The 6000-nt window shown below is 40.0% G+C and overlaps 1 pseudogene; it reads left to right on the top strand.

The window, feature by feature from the left end:
* Window positions 1-1105: 1105 nt before the first annotated feature.
* Window positions 1106-2618, top strand: LOC116047762 (annotated as a pseudogene).
* Window positions 2619-6000: the final 3382 nt, after the last annotated feature.

Here is a 6000-nt window from a genome sequence, read left to right as displayed (position 1 = left end):
GTTGTTGGAAGTTAGCAAATGTATCATTAATGTATAAGTCAGCAACTGTTTGGATTTCTCTTTCCCTCCACCCCCGCAACACTGAGTCAGCTATCTGGTGTGAGAGGTTGGGATTGCCTCACAAAGGTGCCCTTCTAGGAAAAGAAATATTTGTGTTGAGAAGTGAGTGAGATTCTTGCCAAGCAGCAAATGTGTTCAGTATTATTGAGTTGTTTGTGAGTATGACTAAACATTTTTTTGTGCCTATAAATGGAATATCCTTTAAAAGCATAGACTTCATCTCATGTTGTTCTATTGGGACCCATCTAACCTCACTGTCCTCTGCATGCAGCCAGCAAACATTTACAGAGCCGCATATTTTACATAAGAAGAGGAAACTAAAACTCCTAAAACAGGAAGGAAAGCTGGCAAAAAAATAGCCGACTCTGTTATGTGTATCACAACGCTTATCAATTTCACTTCCCCATCATTCAGGACCAAGATCTGACCATAATTACACTTGCGCTTTCCATAAACTGTCGTTGCTTTAGCCTATTATTTCAGTTGCAACCCTGGCAGTGGTAAGCGATCGTGAGAGAAAATAAAATATATAAAAACATAATTCAAACCAATGTGCGCATTGGCAACACACGGCTCAAGATGCTGATAGCCAATATGTAATTCACTCCCTAATTAAAATCTATATATTTCATAAAAATGCCCATCAGAGAATGTTAACGGGGTTGCCGGGGTATGAGCGCGTCCCTCTCTTCCCCTCTCTGTCTCCCTCTCTGTCTCCCTCTCTCTCTGTCTCTCCCCCTCTCCCTCCCTCTCTCCCTCCGCACCGAGCTCCACCTGATCTTCTAAGTACGGTGACGCCGTTATCAATCGAGTATTGATTGGTCAGTAGGCAGTGCTTTTACACCAGTTGATCTCTAATCTCTAACTTAACCTGCTCCCGACCAGGGGCCTATACCATGAAGCTGGTTTAGGTGGCTAGACAGCTATGTTTCAGTTTAGTTTCCACCAACCCTGGGTTTTAGGTACTATGAAAGTAGCTCGGCTTTAATCGGTGTTCGTTGCCATGGTATCTTACGCTGCACGGCTAACCTGCTCCGGGGAAGGTTATGTTCTGGATTCGAGATCTCAGTCAGAAGTTTGACCAATCAGCAGTGAGCAAAGAAACATATAGGTGACATAATTAATTCCCAGCTTCTGTTCTCTGTTGCAATCATTGCAATGGCTTCACCTTTTCTTCCAAATCTTGTGGACATCTCAGCGCAAATTGTTAGACGAGCACTTCGTAGAGAAAGAGTTTTTAGGGACAGACAAAATCCCCTGGACTTTCCTGATACTTACTTGTATGAAAGATAGATATTCCGCGGAACGAATAACTTATTTTTGCGAACTTCTTGAGCCGCACATAACAAATGTGACTCGTCGAAGCCATGCACTTACTGTACCGCAAATGGTATGTATTTCATTGCGTTTCTTCGCAAGTGGTACATACTTGTATGCGGTCGGTGATGCGGAGAACCTAGGGAAAAACACGGTTTGTCGAACCATTCGCAAGGTGGTCCTCGCACTGCAGGGGTACATAAATAGCTTCATTGTGTTCCCTGGACATTTATCGATCATGTCCATAAAAGAGGGATTTTATAAAATTGCCGGTAAGATATATTGATAGGGTGACATGAACAAATTTAACCCTTCACAATCATTTTTTTTTTTCCTTCAAAAAGCAGCTTGCACTTAGAGCACTTAAGTATTATACAATAGTCTACAGTAGCTACATGTTAAGAATGGTTTTTTATATATATATATATATATATATATATTTTTTTTTTCCCTATATGAAAGGATTCCCTAGAGTCATTGCACACATGTTGCAATCTCCACAGCTCTAGGAGAACATGAGGCAGATTATGTGAACAGAAAGTCCTTTCACAGCCTTAATGTTCAGGTAGGGCTACTATATATATGTGATGATTTTTATTTGCAATTTAAATAAATCTTTAAATGAATAGTAACTAACAGATTTCATCTGTAGATGACTTGTGATCATGAATGCATGATCACAAGCTTGGATTCCAAATGGCCTGGCTCAGTGCATGACTCACAAATTTTCCATAAGTCTATGTTGTGTCAGCACTTTGAGGAAGGCGAGTTAAATTTGGTACAGTACAAAACATGTTAAAGTGTTTATTTTAATTAATTAACAGCAAAACTTTTTTTTTTTTTTTCCCATTTTCTGTTCTATGACAGGGCTTTTTGATGGCCTGTTGGTAGGAGACAGGGGTTATGCATGCCAGAGGTTTTTGCTAACCCCCTATCCTGACCCTCAGACAGGGCCACAAAACCGCTTCAATGTGGCCCTCAGTAAAACCAGGGTCAAGATCGAGATGACCTTTGGCATCCTAAAGGCACGTTTCAACTGCCTTAGGCGCTTAAGAGTGTCACTAGAGCGGGCATCACAGATAGTGGCTGCATGTGCCATTCTGCACAATATAGCCACTATCAGAAAGGAGCGAGTACCACCACAAAACCAGCTTCTCCCAGATGAAATTGACCCTATCATACTTGACCACCCAGCTGGTGCAGCTGTCAGAGATGCAATCACAACACAATATTTTACTTAATAAAAACACATTCACACTGCAGATAGGTCTCAAACTGTTTTATTGGTCATGTGGCTATAGGGAGGAAAAAAAGAGCAAGAGAAAGTTATATTAATAAATATTCATGGTGTTCACACTAAAGGGTTACTTGATTAAATAAGTTAACATACTGAGATCTGTTTTTTTTCCAGCTGATTGATCTCCAATTTAATTTTTTTTATTTGGAGCCTCCTCAGCTCACAGTCCAGCTCCTTTAGTGAACAGTCTAGTTCGAGACTACTTGACTGAGTCTGTTTCCACCTGAAACAATTCCATCACAAACAATCATTACAAGTTTTCTGGAGGTTAATCAAATCACATAAAGTGGCATGACTTTTTACAAACATAGATCATTTTTGTCAAGGGTGTAAAGTATTACCTTGTTCACATTCCTTCTGTAGCCCATTGAGGTAGAGGCCTCAGTTTCTGGGTCAGGTTGTGAAAAATCCTACAATAAAAGAGATGTGTAAGGGCCAGTCACTTAATTATGTTAATTATGAAACATTCAAGTGTGTGCCATAATAAACCTCACCTCAGCAACTGTCTCAGAACACACAGACAGAGTGTCTTCATTTGCTTCACCCTAATAAGTAAAAGTAGGCCAATGTAAACCATAACTGTTATAAAGGTTATGTTCATGGTGTTCTGTCTGCTGCATACTGACCTCTGTGTGGGAGACTGTGTGCATGTGTGCTGGCTTCAACAGGGACACTGTAGAGTCAGCCATATTTAACCCTTTTTTAAAAATTACTAGTAATGCATTGAACACACATACCCAGTGTCACTTGCGTCGAGGAGCCAGCACCAGGGTCAGATTGCACAGCACCTGAAACCCCATCCATAATTGGCCTCCCCTTATTATTACTCAAAGCCAACTCCTCCGCCACAGTGTATTCTGCAGGAGGTGGCCCTCCCCCAGTTTCCCGGATTTCACATTTTTTTCTGTTTGCTGCAAAGAAGTGTTTGTGATAAAATGTTCACAAAAATAATAAAAGGTTGTGGTAAATACTCACCACTTTGAATTATATTTTTATATTTTGTCTTGATCTGCTGCCAAGAACGTTTGGAGTTGGGGCCCCCAGGAAGAGCGCCGAGTCTAAAAGCCACCATGGGCTTAGCGGATAACGGTGGTACTGCACCCCATGGCCCAGAAAGACTTTTCACATAGACTTTGCATGGCGAAAGAAACGTCTATATTTCAGCGGATAATTTGTTTCTGGGTATATCAACTTACCAGCCCGAACACTGAAAGGGTCCTTGTTTAAAACGTTAAGTTTTTAACATTTTTAACATTCACTAAAAGCAAATCCAGAATTATTAAATTTGGCATGATGAACGCACATAGTGGACGCGAGCAGAGCCGCGGGACTGCGCCCGCCCGCTCACATGACTGTTCTCCCGAGCTCATGTAGCTAGCTGTAATAGTGGATATAGCTAATGGTTGTAATTCACCATGTGTTCTATGAATACGTCCATGGTATTATCTTATGAAGTTATGATACATCCGAGGGATGTATGTAGCTATGCTGTAAAGCTTGTTAGCTACGTGGATGTAACGTCATTAGCGTTTCCCAAACTGGCGGGCTATCGGCTAGCTAGCTAGTTGCTAACATCAGGGGTAGCTAGCATGGCTGTATTAAGATCTATACATAGCTAGCTATATGCCTACATAACATTACTACAGACATAGTGATTACATTGCCATGGTTCTCTCTTATGATACATCCGAGGGCCGTATGCTATAAAGCTTGTAACGTGGATGAGAGCTGAAGCCATGGATGAGCTCTGTTCACGAAACTGCAGGCTAACTGCTAGCTAGTAGCACAACATAATTATTAAATCTCCTTGGTTGTCTAGCTAAATACATCTATCGTTTATTTAGCTAAGCATGTAAACGATAGGGAACAATGAAAACACAATGTTGTTTGTTTTTTTTTGTTTGTTTTTTGTTGGTACATATGGTTAGATTTTTTTTTTTTTATATATATATTTTTTATTTCAGGGACAAATGCTATTGTTTGTACAGAGATTGTATTTTTTACATTTTCAATCCCTCCCCGACCAACCCAGAACAGTCTGCCTTACATAATATTCATTAATAGTACAAAATATGAGAATAATAATAATAATAATACAATATTAAAATAAAGGTTGGACACCACAATCAAAAGTGTAACAATGATACAACAATAAACACAAGCCCTACATATGTACAAATGTAAACACCTGGAGAGACACCTGGAACACTGGTGCCGAAGCATCAAAGACCACGAGTTTGTCATATAGAGAGGTGTGTGTAAAAGGTACCAATGTAGATCCCACTGCTCCCCAGGAAGTACATTTATGGCAGAGAAATAGGATAATAAGGGTTGCCAGACATATGAAAATTTATGGGAGCGTCTAATTGAATATTTAATCTTTTATAAATGTAGGTATAACATCAGATCCTGAAGCCAATGCGATGCTTTAGGTGGGTTTGTAGATTTCCATTGTAGTAACACCCGTCTACGAGCCAAATATAGCAAATTCAGCACTTGGTTTCAGTTGTACGTTACATACTTGAGAGAGTGTATCAAATATAGTTGACCAGTAAACAGTAAGTGTAGGGCACGTCCAAAACATGTGAGTCAGATCAGCTTCTCCAGTGTGACATCTTATACAGGTCTTATCAAAAGTAGGATTAAAAGAAGCAATCCTTGTTCTGCTTAGGTGCACATGGTGCAAAACCTTAAACTGTATAAGACTCAATCGGGCACAAGAGGTACTACCATTCACTCTATGGAGGGCATTGCTCCAGAACTCCTCTGAAAATACTGTTCCAAGCTCTTTCTCCCATCTACTTTTAACTTTGTCTGTTCCTACGCTTTTTAAAGACATGAAAATTGTATATATCCTTGAGATAAAACCTTGTAGATGGAGGGGAGCTTCAAACAGAGAGTCTGCAGGAGACTTAGATGTAATATGCGGAAATGATGGGCTTTGGGCGTTCACAAAATGTCGTATTTGAAAATAACGAAAAAGGTCAGCTTGATTAAGATTGAATTTAGAACGCAAATCATTAAAACTAGCAAAAAGACCATCAATATAAAGATCACCAAATTGAGCGATGCCCTTATCTTGCCATTGTTTAAATGCAGAGTCTAGTTGGGCAGGGAGGAATACATGATTGGTGCATATTCGGCTCTGTAGCAAAAGCGCTTGTCTTAACTGCAAATGTTGGCGTAGCTGAGTCCAAATTTTAAGAGTAGAATGAACAACCGGATTTAGTGTATATTGTGCTATTTTAATAGGTAGGCTAGATGTTAATAGGGCTTGTAGAGAGGTTGCTGTGCAGGATTTAGATTCTGTTTCACACCAATCAGTG

The sequence above is a fragment of the Sander lucioperca genome, chromosome 5 (genome assembly GCF_008315115.2).
Source record: "Sander lucioperca isolate FBNREF2018 chromosome 5, SLUC_FBN_1.2, whole genome shotgun sequence".
In the NCBI taxonomy this organism is placed as follows: Eukaryota; Metazoa; Chordata; class Actinopteri; order Perciformes; family Percidae; genus Sander; species Sander lucioperca.
Note: the sequence above shows the minus strand (reverse complement) of the source record. Positions and strands in the feature narration are given on the sequence as shown.